This window comes from Oncorhynchus tshawytscha, linkage group LG02, assembly GCF_018296145.1.
Source record: "Oncorhynchus tshawytscha isolate Ot180627B linkage group LG02, Otsh_v2.0, whole genome shotgun sequence".
Classification (NCBI taxonomy): Eukaryota; Metazoa; Chordata; class Actinopteri; order Salmoniformes; family Salmonidae; genus Oncorhynchus; species Oncorhynchus tshawytscha.
The window spans coordinates 35,477,759-35,494,530 of record NC_056430.1 but is presented as its reverse complement, the minus strand read 5'-3'; the positions used below and the strand labels follow the sequence as shown (position 1 = coordinate 35,494,530).

General features: G+C 46.8%; 1 protein-coding gene across 1 annotated transcript in view; it reads right to left on the bottom strand.

Annotated features, from left to right (window-relative positions):
* LOC112217001 (potassium voltage-gated channel subfamily B member 1-like) overlaps nt 1–16,772 on the bottom strand; it is an 83,244-nt gene that overhangs the window by 27,933 nt on the left and 38,539 nt on the right. The window lies entirely within an intron of this gene.

Below are 16,772 nucleotides of genomic sequence, written 5' to 3'. Positions count from 1 at the left end.
ATCATTGTGACAATCAACCTGTCATTTTTGAGGTGGTAGCCCAATGTTGTCAGAAAAAACACTTTGCACACCTGTTGTGAAGAATCGCTCTGGTTTGGAAGATGGTACAGAAACGACCTGCTGTGTTGACTGTCCGCACCAACAGTGACATTTTTCTTAGATTGCTGTACCACCATGTAGAAGATCCATGTCCTCTTCTCATTATACTTCATTTCCCAATACTTTTCCCATATTTCCTTTCGCCTAACCTCTGAAATATTCTGAGTACATTGCCTCTTGCATTTGGGACCACAAATGAGTCTGAATGCAGAGTGAAGGAAAAGCAGACAACAAGTGCTCAGCATATGTGGGAACTCCTTCAAGTCTGTTGGAAAAGCATTCCAGGTGAAGCTGGTTGAGATAAGAGATAAGAGCCAAGAGTATGCAAAGCTGTCATCAAGGCAAAGGGTGGCTACTCTGAAGAATCTAAATTAGTTTCACACTTTTTTTGGTTACTACATGATTTCATGTGTTATTTCATAGTTTTGATGTCTTCACTAGTATTCTTCAATGTAGAAAATAGTAAAAAGAAAGAAAAACTCTTAAATGAGTAGGTTTTCTAAAACCGGTGGCGTACACACACCCACACACACACACACACACACACACACACACACACACACACACACACACACACACACACACACACACACACACACACACACACACAGAGTTAGCAGAACACACAAAACTTGAATATTACATTGTCGAGAGGGGACACACTTCTTCCGTGCAGCAGTCAGTCTGTGGTTGAATAATTCAGTGGGTAAGGACTGAGGAGAGGATAACTGGGTCTATATTTGAACCCTCCTGTCCTAGCAAATGGTCATAAATAGAAAGGGGATGTCTCTCTCATGGGTCAGTCTGAGACCACTGTCTCATTCGCATTCAGTTCCACCAGCTAGAGAAGAGCTCAGCTGCTCTCTAGTTAATATCTAGTTAGAATCCTGCAGTTAGAAGTGCACACTTAGTGGCTACAGCCTCTTTATCAACTTTACGTTAATAAGAACGACAAGGACTGCAGTGAGGACATTGCCATTTGTGTGTGTCTCTGTGTGCATGTGTACATCAGTGGAGGCTCCTCAGAGGAGGAAGGGGAGGACCATTCTCCTCAGTGAATTTCATAAAAATAAAAATAGTGAAACATTTAAAAAGTTATCATTTTAGATAAAACTATACTAAATATATCCACGTCACCAAATAATTGATTAAAACACACTGTTTTGCAATGAAGGTCGACAGTAGCCTCAACAGCACCCTGTAGGGTAGCACCATGGTGTAGCCAGAGTTTTTCACAAATGAATTTATTCAAAAATGAAGGAGAAGCAAGAGAGAGAAAGCTATCTATATTTCGTAGTATATCTTTTTTTCACTTTCACTTTCACTTAGCTAGTGTCAAATGCAGCTAGTTTCTTTAGCCTACTCAAGGACCCAGCTCAAACAGAGAAGTCAAGGTAAGCTTTTGGTTTTATTAATTTATTGCCATTGGGGCCAGCTGGCGTAACTGCTAAACTGATTGCTGCTGACTACACTGCACTGCATGATTACAGTGGGTTTACTAATGCATTAATTCTAGTAGCTATGTTGACTATGATGAGACAACGATGTAAGCTGTGCGTAGTGGTTAGCGGTCATGATATGAAGGTTTGGCTGGGAAAGGTTTTTTTGCTTGGTCATTGACAGCTGATGTGTTGTGCACTGAAGTTCTCAAGCGAAGGGGAAAGGTGAGAGGAAGAAAGCGCAATGATAGATGCGAAAATAAATTCTCTCTATATATATATTCAACGAGTTGTTTGCATGTGTCTGGTATGAAAGTGAACTGTGTTTGCGTGTGATCAGTGATGTATTCATTGCGCCGATTCTGTAGAAAAACATTTCTTCAATGGAAGCAACTGAACGAAACAGGGATAAACATACCAGAATTTGTCCAATAGAAACTCTTGTTGTACTGTTGGACTAATGATTACACCCTAGATCAATCAGCTAGATGCAGACAATAGGAAAACAACCTCTCACTCAACATCAACAAAACAAATGAGATGACTGTGGACTTCAGGAAACAGCTGAAGTCACCCAAAACCCTGACAAACTTTTACAGATGCACAATCAAGAGCATTCTGTCGGGCTGGTACCGCAACTGCACCGCTCACAACCGCAAGGCTCTCCAGAAGGTGGTGCGGTCTGTACAACGCATCACAGGGGGCAAATTACCTGCCCTCCATGACACCTACAGCACACGATGTCACAGGAAAGCCAAAAAGATCATCAAGGACATCAACCACCCGAGCCACTGCCTGTTCACACCGCTACCATCCAGAAGGCAAGGTCAGTACAGGTGCATCAAAGCAGGGACCGAGAGACTGAAAAACAGCTTCTATCTGAAGGCCATCAGACTGCTAAACAGCAATCACTAACTCAGAGAGGTTGCTGCCCACACTGAGACCCATTCACTGGCCACTTTAATAAATGGATCACTAGTCACTTTATACAATGCACTCTAAATCATGCCACTTTAATAATGTTTACATATCTTACATTACTCATATCACATGTATATACTGTATTTTATACCATCTATTGCACCTTGCCTGTGTCACGACTTCCCACGTCCCTCTCCTTGTTCGGGCGACTTTCGGCGGTCGACGTCACCGGTCTTCTAGCCATCACCTATCCACCTTACATTTTCCGTTCGTCTTGTCTTGTCTTCCCACACACCTGGATTCAATTCCATTAATTACATGTTGTGTATTTAACCCTCTGTTCCCCACATGTCCTTGTCCGGTATTGTTTATTGTAAGTGCTTGTGCACTTTATGTCTGGGGTTTTTGTCCCATTGTTTATATGGTATTTGTCCACAGTGATTTTTATCATTAAACTGCGCCATTGTAACACAGTCTTTGCTCTCCTGCGCCTGACTTCTCTACCATCAGTACGCACGCCTTACAGAATACCGGACCAAACTTATGGAGTCAGCAGGAGTAGGTACCCTGGGTGTAGGGGTGGAGGAGCGCTTCCGATGGCACGCAGCAATGCTCCATCATCTTGGCACCACCATGGGCCGCGTTGTCCAGACAATGGACCATTGGGAGAGACAGGGAGTTCTCCCAGCGCCTCCACCAGCACAACCGGGGTCACCACTACGCGCCCCTCCTTCTCCTGGTCCCAGTGGGATTCGTCTCTCCCTTCCCCAGGAATATGATGGGAAGGCTGCGAACTGCCAGGGGTTACTATTACAGCTGGACCTATACCTGGCCACCGTCCACCCGGCTCCTTCGGGCCGTGAGAGGGTGTCCGCCCTCGTCTCATGCCTCACCGGGAAAGCCCTGGAGTGGGCCAACGGCGTGTGGAGAGAGGGAGATGCGGCGTTGGACCAGTTTGAGGAGTTCACCTGCCGTTTCCGGGCAGTCTTTGACCACCCTCCCGAGGGTAGAGTGGCCGGTGAGCGCCTCTTCCATCTGAGGCAGGGGATGAGGAGCGCCCAGGAGTTCGCCATGGAGTTTCGGACCCTGGCTGCCGGCGCGGGATGGAACGACAGGGCCCTGATCGGCTATTACTGTTGCAGTCTGTGCGAGGACGTCCGTCGGGAGTTGGCCTGCAGAGACACCACACTCACGTTCGACCAGCTGGTGGACCTGTCCATCCGGTTGGATAACCTGCTGGCTATCCGCGGATGTTCAGATCAGGGTCTGTTGGTTTCATCCCCTCGCACCCCCTCTCCGATACCCATGGAGCTGGGAGGGGCGGTGCGCAGGGAGACCGGAGGGGGTTCCAGCTCATGCACCATATGTGGCCGCAGAGGTCACACTGCTGGTCGGTGCCGGGTTGGTTCCTCTGGGTATCGAGGCAGCAGGCAGGGCGCTCTGGCGTCACCCCAGGTGAGCCGGCACCATTCTCACCCAGAGCCCTCTGTCGCACATATGATTGTGTATGTCACTGAGTTTTCCCCGCATTCCCAGCATAAGGCGCTCGTCGATTCAGGCGCAGCTGGGAATTTTATAGATAGATCGTTTGCCCACAGTTTAGGGATAGCCATTGTTCCCGTGGCTGTGCCCTTCCCCGTTCACGCCTTAGATAGTCGACCATTAGGGTCAGGGTTGATCAGGGAGGCCACCGCTCCTCTGGGCATGGTGACGCAGGGGTTCACAAGGTGAGAGTTAGTCTCTTCCTTAATGACTCTCCTGCGCTTCCCTTGGTGTTAGGCCTACCCTGGTTAGTTTGTCATGACCCCACTGTTTCTTGGCCACAGAGGGCTCTCACGGGGTGGTTGCGAGAGTGCTCTGGGAGGTATTTAGGGGTTTCCGTTGATGCTACTACGGTGGAAATTCCAGACCAGGTCGCCACCGTGCGCATTCCCCTGAATATGCCGATTCGGCTCTCGCCTTCTCCAAAAAGAAGGTGACTCAATTACCACCCCATCGACAGGGCGATTGCTCGATAAATCTCCTGGTAGATGCTGCACTTCCCAGGAGTCACGTGTATCCCCTCTCACAGGCGGAGACGGAGGCAAGGGGGTACATTCATCAGAGGTACATTCAGTCATCCACATCCGCCTCCTCGAATGTCTTTTATGTGAAGAAGAAGGAGGGAGGTCTGCGCCGGTGTATTGACCATCGGGGGTCTGAACCAGATCACTGTGAGGTATAGTTACCCGCTACCGTTCATAGCCACAGTGATTGAGTCAATGCACGGGGCACGCTTCTTCACCAAACTAGATCTGAGGAGTGCTTACAACCTGGAGCATATCCGGGAAGACAGCTTTCAGTACCACCTCAGGGCACTATGAGTACCTCATCATGCCATACGGGTTGATGAAAGCGCATTCAGTCTTCCAGCCTTTTGTAGATGAGATTTTCAGGGACCTGCACGGGCAGCGTGTAGTGGTGTATTTCAGCCGTGCGTAATTGGCCGACTCCCACCACGGTAAAGGAGGTGCAGCGGTTCTAAGGGTTTTCCAACTACTACCAGAGGTTTATCTGGGGTTTTGGTCAGGTAGCAGCTCCCATTACCTCACTGCTGGAGGGGGGGGGCGATGCGTTTGCACTGGTCGGCTGTGGCCGACAGGGCTTTTGGTCACCTGAGGACTCTGTTAACCTCGGCTCCCGTGCTGGCCCATCCGGATCCCTCTTCGGCGTTCATAGTGGAAGTGGACGCATCCGAGGCTGGGATAGGAGCTGTGCTCTCTCAGCGCTCAGGTATGCCACCGAAGCTCCGCCCCTGTGCCTTCTTCTCGAAGAAGCTCATCTCGGCGGAGCGAAACTATGATGTGGGGGACCGGGAGCTGTTGGCTGTTGTCAAGGCTTTGAAGGCGTGGAGACATTGGCTTGAGGGGACTAACCACCCTTTCCTCATCTGGACTGACCACCGCAATCTGTAGTACATCCGGGCAGCGAGGAGATTGAACCCTCGCCAGGCAAGGTGGGCCATGTTTTTCACCCGTTTTGTGTTTACCCTTTCCTACAGACCAGGCTCCCAGAACGTGAAGGCAGACGCTTTGTCCCGGCTGTATGACACAGAGGAGCGGCCCATGGATCCCACTCCCATACTCCCCACCTCCTGCCTAGTTGCACCGGTAGTGTGGGAGCTGGACGCGGACATTGAGCAGGCGTTACATGCAGAGCCCGCTCCTGTCCAGTGTCCCACTGGACGTCTGTACGTCCCGTCTGCTGTTCGTGACCGGTTGATCTATTGGGCCCACACATCACCCTCCTCTGGTCATCCTGGGATCGGTCGGACAGTGCGCTGTTTGAGTGGGAGGCCTACCTTATCTAAGGACGTGAGGGTTTATGTTGTCTCCTGCTCGGTGTGCGCCCAGTGTTTGGCTCCTAGGCACCTGCCCAGAGGGAAGCTACACCCCTTACCCGTTCCACAACGGCCTTGGCCGCACCTGTCAGTGGATTTTTCAATCGATCTACCCCCTCACAGGGTAACACCGCGATCTTGGTCGTTGTGGATCGGTTCTTGAAGTCCTGTCGTCTCCTCCCCCTATGGCCCTACAAAGATGCCTGATGCCCTACAAAGATTCCGGCACAAAAAGATGCCTGAGGATATAGTGTCTGATCGACGTCCCCAATACACGTCTAGGGTCTGGGAGGCGTTCATGGAACGTCTGGGGGTCTCGATCAGCCTTACTTCAGGGTTTCACCCCAAGAGCAATGGGTAGGTGGAGAGAGTAAACCAGGATGTGGTTAGGTTTCTGCGGTCCTATTGCTTGGACCGGCCGGGGAAGTGGGTGGCGTTCGTGCCCTGGGCTGAGATGGCACAGAACTCGCTTCGCCACTCCTCCACTAACCTCTCTCCCTTCCAGTGCGTACTGGGGTACCAGCCGGTTCTGGCACCTTGGCATCAGAGTCAGACCGAGGCTCCTGTGGTGGACGACTGGTTCAGGCACGCAGGAGACATGGGAAGCTGTCCGTGTTCACCTTCAGCGTGCCGTTCTGTGCCAAAAGTAGAATGCAGACCACCACCGCAGTGAGGCCCCGGTGTTTGCACCGGGGAACCAGGTCTGGCTCTCGACCCGAAACCTGCCCCTCCGCCTGCCCTGCTGGAAGCTGGGTCCGTGGTTTGTGTGGCCATTTAAAGTCCTGAGGAGAGTGAACGATGTTTGTTATAGGTTACAGCTTACCGTATTAACCCCTCGTTGCATGTGTCTTTCCTCAGGCCGGTGGTGGTTGGTCCGCTACAGGAGTCTGCGGTGCGTGAGGTTCCTCCGCCCCCTTTGGACATCGAGGGGGCCCCGGCGTACTCCATTGGCTCCATACTGGATTCGAGGTGTCGGGCGAGGGGCCGTCAGTATCTCGTGGAGTGGGAGGGGTACGGTCCTGCTGCAGGAGTTCCACCGTCTTCGTCCGGATCGCCCTGCGCGTCGTCCCCGAGGCCGGTGTCGACGCACTGCTGGAGCCATGCGTCAAGGGGGGTACTGTCACGACTTCCTCCAAGGTCGGTCCCTCTCCTTGTTCGGGCGTCGTTCGGCGGTCGACGTTATCGGTCTTCTAGCCATCACTGATCCACCTTTCATTTTCCGTTTGTCTTGTCTTGTCTTCCCGCACACCTTCCCACACACCTGGTTTCAATTCCATCAATTACATGTTGTGTATTTAACCCTCTTTTTGTCCCATTGTTTATATGGTTTATGTTCACGGTGATTTTTATCATTAAACTGCGCTGTTGTAACACAGTCTTTGCTCTCCTGCGCCTGACTTCTCTGCCACCAGTACGCACGTCTTACAGCCTGTGACGCTCGGCCATTGCTCACCCATATACTTACATGTACATATTCTCATTCACCCCTTTAGATTTGTGTGTATTAGGTAGTTGTTAGGGAATTGTTAGATTACTTGTTAGATATTACTGCACTGTCGGAACTAGAAGCACAAGCATTTCGCTACACTCGCATTAACACCTGCTAACCACGTGTATGTGACAAATAAAATGTGATTTTATTCAATTTTACAAGCTTGGCACACCTGTATTTGGGGAGTTTCTCCCATTCTTCTCTGAAGATCCTCTCAAGCTCTGTCAGGTTGGATGGGGAGTGTCTCTGCAGAGCTATTTTCAGGTCTCTCCAGCAATGTTTGATCGGGTTCAAGTCCGGGCTTTGGCTGGGCCACTCAAGGACATTCAAAGACTTGTCCCGAAGCCACTCCTGCATTGTCTTGGCTGTGTGCTTAGGGTCGTTGTCCTGTTGGAAGTTGAATCTTCGCCCAGTCTGGGGTCCGGAGCGTTCTGGAGCAGGTTTTCATCAAGGATCGCTCTGTACTTTGCTCCGTTAATCTTTCCCCCGATCCTTACAAATCTCCCAGTCCCTGCCATTGAAAAACTTCCCCACAGCATGATGCTGCCACCACCATGCTTCACAGTGGGGATGGTGCCAGGTTTCCTCCAGACCATGACACTTGGAATTCAGGCCAAAGAGTTCAATCTTGGTTTCCTTAGACCAGATATTCTTGTTTCTCATGATCAGAGTGTCACGCCCTGACCTTAGAGAGCCGTTTTATTTCTCTATTTTGTTAGGTCAGGGTGTGATGTGGGGTGGGCATTCTATGTTTTGTTTTCTATGTTTCTTTATTTCTATGTTTTGGCTGGGTATGGTTCTCAATCAGGGACAGCTGTCTATTGTTGTCTCTGATTGGGAATCATACTTAGGTAGCACTTTTTCCCTCCTTCAGTGTGGGTAGTTAACTTTGTTAGAGGCATTATAGCTCTGTAAGCGTCACGGTCATTTTGTATTGTTTATTGTTTTTGTTGGCAACATTCCATAAAGAAGGAATATGCACATTCACCAAGCTGCACCTTGGTGCGCTTGCTACGAAGCCCGTGACACAGAGTCCTTTAGGTGCCTGTTGGCAAACTCCAAGCGGGCTGTCTTGTGCCTTTTACTGAGGAGTGGCTTCCGTCTGGTCACTCTACCATAAAGGCCTGATTGGTAGAGTGCTGCAAAGATGGTTGTCCTTCTGGAAGGTTCTCCCATCTCCAAAGAGGTTCTCTGGAGCTCTGTCAGAGTGAACATCTGGTTCTTGGTCACCTCCCTGACCAAGGCCCTTCTCCACCGATTGCTCAGTTTGTCTGTGGGGCCAGCTCAAGAAGGAGTCTTGGTGGTTCCAAACTTCTTCCATTTAAGAATGATGGAGGCCACTGTGTTATTGGGTACCTTCAATGATGCAGAAATGTTTTGGTACCCTTCCCCAGATCTGTGCCTCAACACAATCCTGTCTCGGAGCTCTACAGGAGCTAGAAGCAGAACTGCCCTATCTGTCGGTGCCATCTTGCAACCGCAGGTCTCTCCAGAGGGTGGGGCCAAACACATCATCGGGGCCACACTACCTGCCCTCCAGGACACCTACAGCACCCGATGTCACAGGAATGCCATAAAGATCATCAAGGACAACAACCATCCAAGCCACTGCCTGTTAACCCCTCTATCATCCAGAAGGCAAGGTCAGTACAGGTGCATCAAAGCTGGGACCGAGAGATTGAAAAACAGCTTCTATCTTAAAGGCCATCAGACTGTTAAATAGCCATCACCAGGCGGCTTCCACCCAGTTACGTAACTATGCACCCTTAGAGGCTGCTGCCCCAAATACATAGACTTGAAATCACTGGCCACTTTAATAAAGGAACACAAGTCACTTTCGTAATGTTTATATATTTTTGCTCTACTCATCTCATTTGTATATACTGTATTTCATTCTACTGTATTTAGTCTATACCACTCCGACATTGCTCATCCTAATATTTATACATTCTTTTACTTTTAGGTTGTGCGTATTGTTAGATATTACTGCACTGCTGGAGATAGAAACACAAGCATTTCGCTACACCTGTAATAACATCTGTTAAACATGTGTATGTGACAAATAACATTTTGATTTGATTTACAGACAATTACTTCACCCTCATGGCACACAACTGTGGGACCTTACATAAGCAGATGTGTGCCTTTCCAAATCATGTCCAATCTATTGAACTTACCACAGGTGGACTCCAATCAAGTTGTAGAAACATCTCAAGGATGATCAGTGGAAGCAGGATGCACCTGAGCTCAAATTCATGTCTTATAGCAAAGGGTCTGAATATATATGTAAATAAGGTATTTTTTCCTCAAATATTTCTAAAAACCTGTTTTCGCTTTGTCATTATGAGGGAAAAAATATTAAATTAATTTTAGAATAAGGCTGTAACGCAACAAAACGTGGAAAAGGTCAAGGGGTCTGAATACTTTCGAATGCACTGTACTGTACATGTGATAATGTAATCCTCTGTGGAGATCTCTCCTCAGGCAGGAGGCAAACAAAAACAACCTTTGAACAAACTGTATAAAATTATGGGTTAAGAATTAACATACCAGACCAGAGAAACGTAGAGCTGCAGCTTTACGTTTAAAAATGGTTTGAACTTTGAATATCAACACGAGGTAGAGACGATAAACTCACCTCCCGGACAATCACTGGTACAGCTGACTAGCTGTCCTAAGGAAAGTATCTTCAAAAGCGAATTTAAGTAGGATCATTCTACTACTCTGTTCAAACCATCATTTTACTCTACTCTCCTCACCCCACTGGGAACCATCGACACAGCTGGCTAGCTTATCAAAGAAGCATATTCAAGAGCGATTGGAAGGTAAATGAACTCTGTAGTTCTGTTCAGGACAACACAACAAGTCACTGGCTACTAGACATTGCCTTACCTCCCTACTATTTATTGCCTTACCTCCCTACTCGTCTACATTTGCACACACTGTACATAGATTTTTCTATTGTGTTATTGACTGTACGTTTATTTATGTGTAACTCTGTGTTGTTGTTTTTGTCGCACTGCTTTGCTTTATCTTGGTCAGGTCGCAGTTGTAAATGAGAACTTGTTCTCAACTGGCCTACCTGGTTAAATAAAGGTAAAATAAGTAAAAGACAACTACAGAGGAGAACAACAGTAGAAGAGTTGTTGGAACCCTTTTGGACAATCAGAGCCTTACAAGTGTGCCGCGAAAAGGCCCAGCCCCCTTTCCAAGGCGGCCCGTTTCCAAGAGAGATACCCTGCGACCCTAGGCATTTCATGTAAATACATTCATGATTTCTCATGTCCCTCTCTCGCCCTCTCCATCTCTTTTGTAACAAGCAGCTATATTGTTGTTATTCCGCTAGGGACCTGTTTTTAACGTATTAAGTGTGTATGTTTATCCTGTGTTACCATTTAATTAGCTAGTAAATAAACAATTAAACACATTTGTGTAGTACATAATCATAAGTAAGGCTCAGGTTTTTGCATATGCAAGGAGGTTACGACTGTTCAGAATGATGATGTGATACGAGGTTATTAATAAGTTGACTGTTTATAAATGTGATAGGTAAAGACATTTTAGAGTTTCATTCGGGAGATGGTAACTCTTTAAAAACTGCTCTCGTGGTGCCCCAGACCCAACTGAGTTAACAATTATTGTTACATGATTAATTTAATCGGGTAACAATTAAACATAGTTGATTAGATAAATAACAGTCATCAGATTAATGTTAAAGTCAAGTCATGACCGATATAACCTTTAAACATGAACAGTCATTCTTGGCTTAGAGAGCTCGAGACACATAAATGTAGCCATTCATTACAAATAACACTTTAAGATGTACTTATTCCACACAGCCAGTGACTGTTCAGCCAGTAAAGCATATGGGACACAGAACATACACAATCAGCTCTTATACACCATATTTACACTGTGTTGCTCCAGTTTAATGTCAAGGTGACGTGTTTTCAACATATAAAGTAAGGACATGATGAATGGATGTCAATGTTTTCCCCTCCTATGACCTGCACAGGACCTCTCCCATAGGTTCTAGGGGTGCATTCTGATTATCTCCCTTTCTGCTGTAGTTCACACTCTTTTTTCACCTATTAAGACTCTCTCCAGCTAAGGTTTGTGCATTCTGTGCATTCTGTAATGGACGTGTGCATTCTGTAATGGAAGTCCCTGCTGACTCTCTGTCTGTGTGTTTTACTGTGGAGGGGAACTCTCCTGCTGTAGCAGAGCAGGACAGCCAGTCCAGTGGGTCTTGGTCACACTGTGATCAGTCTGGACAGGGCTGTAATAGGACTGGGGAGCATGGCCAGCTGGCTGTCACAGTCCTTATGGCATTTCTAAAACAATGCCCAGCCACCTGATAGGATGGGCATGGGGACATCATGGCATGGGTTTGTTGTCAAGTGGTTCCACTGGGAAAATGGTGGTTGAATCAACGTTGTTTCGATGTCATTTCAACTGAATTATGTTGAACCAATATGGCATAGATGTTGTATTGACAGTCAGTGCCCAGTAGGGTGTTTGCTCTCTGAAGATCATTGATAAAATGGTAGGATCTAAGCGATGGCTATTTTTTGAATGATGGGAAAACTAAACACAAGCACATGCACTTACCACATGCTCCAATTTGGAGAGAGACTGCAGTATCTTGGCTATAACTAAAGTAATAGTTTCCATGGTGACATGAGGCTTTTTTTGCATAGCAGAGACACAAGGCATTCACAAAAACAGGACAAAACAAAACACAGAGGGAGGAGGATGGCCTGGAGGAATGACATCCCAACTTGGCTGTGAGACAGAGCGAGACAGGGAGAGAGACAGGAGAGAGAGAGAGAGAGAGAGAGAGAGAGAGAGAGAGAGAGAGAGAGAGAGAGAGAGAGAGAGAGAGAGAGAGAGAGGGAGGTGGGATATAGCAGTGGGAGTACATCTCTCAATCTCTACAGAAAAGCAATATGGGCTAAAAGGAGTGGAAAGAAACTCTTTTTAGTGGAGGAGTGATTACTGGGAACTCTGGCTTCAGGGAGCTAGTATAGCGCTCTGATGAATGGGAGCTAGTGAGTAAGTCTATCACTACCGGTAAGATCAGTTGGACCTAAGTGGCCCAGAACACCCTGAAGAGACTGTGTGTCAGAGTGACTTCTTGATCACCTCTCCCAAACCTCCTTTCAATCTCTCAGGCTGCAGAGACGAAGAAAAAAAGAAAATGAGGGAGGGATTGGATTTCTCCACTCAAGTAGTGCCCTCAGTTGAATAATTAATAAGGAAAAACCTGAAGCTTCTGCTGTGAAGGAAAGGGAAATACACACACACACACACACACACACACACACACACACACACACACACACACACACACACACACACACACACACACACACACACACACACACACACACATGGAGGTATAAACATCTAAGTTGTCTACTCTCCGTTGCCAATCCCATTCTGGCTGTGTCATATTGTTGTGAGAGTGATAAGTGTCCGTAGCGGCCCCGTGCTGGCAGGGGGCCAGCGGAGACTGTGGCTGGCTGCCCGTCTCCAGTCTGAACGGCCAGCGCATCCCGCTTGTATAAAGAGAGAGTGACAGGCAGGGTGATTTGCAAGGGGAATGAAACCTTAAATCACAACAGGATGTGTGTAATGCAGTTGTCATCCCAAGGATCCTGGAGCTGCTGAGATAGAGGATGGGAAGGAGGAGAAAAAAGAGAGAGCAAAAGAGAGAGGGGGGAGTCTCTGTTTAAAAGAGAGAGATACATGTCCCTGAACAACTATGGGCATCTATAAAATAGGGATACAAGACAGAGGGGTATAGAAAGGCAAGGAGAGAGAGGAAGCCAAACATAGAGAAAATATCTTCCCAGTTCTCCAGCCCTAGCTGTAGCTCTCCAGTCTCCCAGGCATGGTTAGTGAAGTGGGTTCGACACACTCCGGCAGAGGGAAGGCTAAACAGACGTCAGACTGGGGGTGACACACAGCACACTGCTTACATCCATCCAGCAGCAAGTAAACAGCCCGTCACTCTGGCACGCTGGCCCAGACAGCCCCTGCCATACATGGAGCCGTAACACTCCCTCACCAGCTTCCCCCTCTTCCTTTTCCTTCTCCTTCTCACCCCCCTCCCTTCAGTAAAAGTACATTACTGCCTCTCTCTAATGAGGACGCAATCACAGCCCCAAGCAGCCGAGACCACAACCATTCACTTTATGAAGTGAATCAATCATGGAGCCATGCTGAGACTTTTAATTTGCGGCTGTTATCCGCCTCTCCTCCCCCACCCCTTCCCAACACACTCCTACCCTGTCTGTATGTCTGATAGTATGTCTGATAATATGTCTGTAACTGTGTCTGTTTGGTATTGGATCTGTCTGTACACTGTTAGCAGTTGTTTTGTAATTTTAGTATTAAACAACAGTATGATACTTTATAAACAGAATACAGTAGATTACCATAGAATTCACAGTAAAATACCGTACAATTGCTTTGCAGCACACTCTAAGACCTTTCTGTAATTTCAACAGTGAAACACTAAAATGCACAGTAAAATACCGGCAATGTATTTTACGGTGTTAACTATGGTGCATTGTGGAAAAATGTTGTCGGCATGGAAACATATTTTAACATATTTTAAGGCGTTCCGTGTAAGAGGCTATATTTGTTGCACTTGTGAGTGAAAATGCTGTACACAGAATATGGTAATATACTGTTTAGGAATTCTATAAACTGTGCACTGAAACGGCATAGTATTGTCGTTTTACATTCATTAACAATTTTGGAGGTGTGTCTTGTATGAGGCTATATTTGTTACGCCTGTTAGAGAGAGTACTGTACCAATTAAAGTGATATGTGGTAGTGGTTCCATGAAAAATATTACATATGGGACAGATCAGAGTGGCAGCAAGTCTCAAACCTTCAATGGTTGAAATCATGTATTTCATGAAATTGGATGATATTTGGATGAAACCAGATCAAATTATGATGACCAAGGTAGGAAAAAGGACTTTTTCTTCTACATTGCTAAAGTTTGATCATAAAGGTACTGGTCACCTCCCCAATCTCAAACACTTGGATTCAGGAGGGGGATTTATTAAGGGGGAAACAGGAGCCATTGCATGCATTTATCTAATTACTTTTTACCATTAGACTCAGAGAATCCAGGATCAGACTAAGATTAGAAAGCAAATCCTGGGAGATTTTGTAACTCTGTAGCCATGCACCCAAGGTTTCCATGGAATAGACCCGGGGGATTTCCCTGTTAATACTGAGTGTGATCTGGGCTGAGGGGTGATAAACACTCACTATCTAATCACCAGCCTCCTCATTTCCTCAGACCCCTGTCCTGTCCTACTGGAAACTCTGTGCCAGTGGGCAGAGTGTACAGCATTACACAATAACATTATCAAGCAATGTCCTCAGTTAATGTCCTCAGTCTCAAGTAAACCTTCACTTTTAAGTGACTATTCAGTCTTGAGGAAGAGTAAAAGAGAGAAGAAGAGGGAGATTGACATGAAAGTTTGATGAAGGTATTTTTGTCCTTTTGGGGGTGACAAGGTGACAGTGGAATGTCCTCTCACAATCATGGCCTTTATTAAGAGGTACCTCTCCAGTCTCCATGTGGTTACTATGGGCTCTGTCTATGCACAGATAAAACTGAAGATAAAACTGATAAAACTACAGATAGTATGGGCCAATATGCAGAGACATAAGTAGCAGCAAACAATGAGCAGGCATTCACAAAATATTGTGTTGTTCCTGGAGGCTGTTGCAGTAGTGATAACCAAAAGATACCTGTGTTCTGGGATCTTTATGTATGTATGTGACTATTTAATGACAGATAAATCATCATCAGATAAATCATCAAATAGTTCAAGTTCAACACCATAGTGCCTTCCAAACTAATCACTAAGCTAAAGACCCTGGAACTGAACACCTCCATCTGCAACTGGATCCTGGACTTCCTCACGGGGCACCCCCAGGTGTTGAGGGTAGGCAACAACACATACACTATGCTGACCCTCAACACGGGGGGCCCCTCCAGGGTGTGTGCTTAGTCCCCTCCTGTACTCCCTTTCACCGATGACTGTGTGCCCGTGCATGACTCCAACACCATCAATAAGTTTGCTGATAACACTCCTCCCTATAGGTAGGCCTAAAGGGAGGAGGTCAGAGACCTGGCAGTGTGGTGCCAGGACAACAACCTCTCCTACAACGTCAACAAGACAAAGGAGCTGACCATGGGCTACAGGAAATGGAGGAGCCAAGCACGCCCTCATTCACATCGACAGGGCAATAGTGGAGCGGGTCTAGAGCCTAAAGATCCTCGGTGTCCACATCATTAAGGATCTATCATGGTCCATACCACGTGTCAAACTCATTCCATGGAGGGCCGTGTGTCTGCGGGTTTTCACTCCTCCCTTGTATTTGATTAATAAATTAAGATCACTAATTAGTAAGCAACTCCTCACACCTGGTTGTCTAGGGCTTAATTGAAAGGAACAAACTAAAACATGCAGACACTAGGCCCTCTATGGAATGACTTTGACACCCCTGGTCCACACACACCAACACAGTCGTAAGGAGGGCACGACAACGCCTCTTCCCCCTCAGGAGGCTGAAAATATTTGGCATAGGCCCTCAGATCCTCAAAAAGTTCTACAGCTGCACCATTGAGAGTATCTTGAGTAGCTGCATCACCGATGGATATGGCTTGGAATCTGACCATAAATCACTACAAAGGGTAGTGCGTATGGCCAAGTATATCACTGAGGCCGAGCTCACTGCCATCCAGGACCTCTATACCAGGCAGTGTCATGAAGGCCCTAAAAATTGTCATAGTCTCCAGCCACTCAAGTCATAGACTGTTCTCTATGCTACTGCACGGCAAGCGATACTGATGCATCGGAACCAACAGGACCCTCAACAGCTTCTACCCCCAAGCCATAAGACTGCTAAATAGTTTGTTAAATATAACTATCAGACTATCTGCATTGACCCTTTTTGCACAAACGTTTTTGACTCATCACATACGCTGCTGCTACCATTTATCTATCCTGTTGCCTAGTCACTTTATTCCTACTTATATGTAATATCACTTTATTCCTAGTTATATGTACTACTACATGTGTTATATGTATCTATCTCAATTACCTCGTTCCCCTCCACATAGACTTGGTACTGCTACCCCGTGTATATAGCCAAGTTATTGTTACTCATTGTGTACTTAATATTACTTTTCTATTATTTCTCCATTTTCTTTCTCTCTGCATTGTTGGAAAGGGCCCGTAAATAAGCATTGCACTGTTAGTCTGCACCTGTTGTTTATGAAGCATGTGTCAAATAAAATGGTATTTTATTTTATTTGTATTGTAGCCCAGGAGAATGAGGGCTCAGGGGCGGATGGGCCTTAGCTAAACTGAGCAGTGTGATTTCAATTGAACGGGTTAGTGAT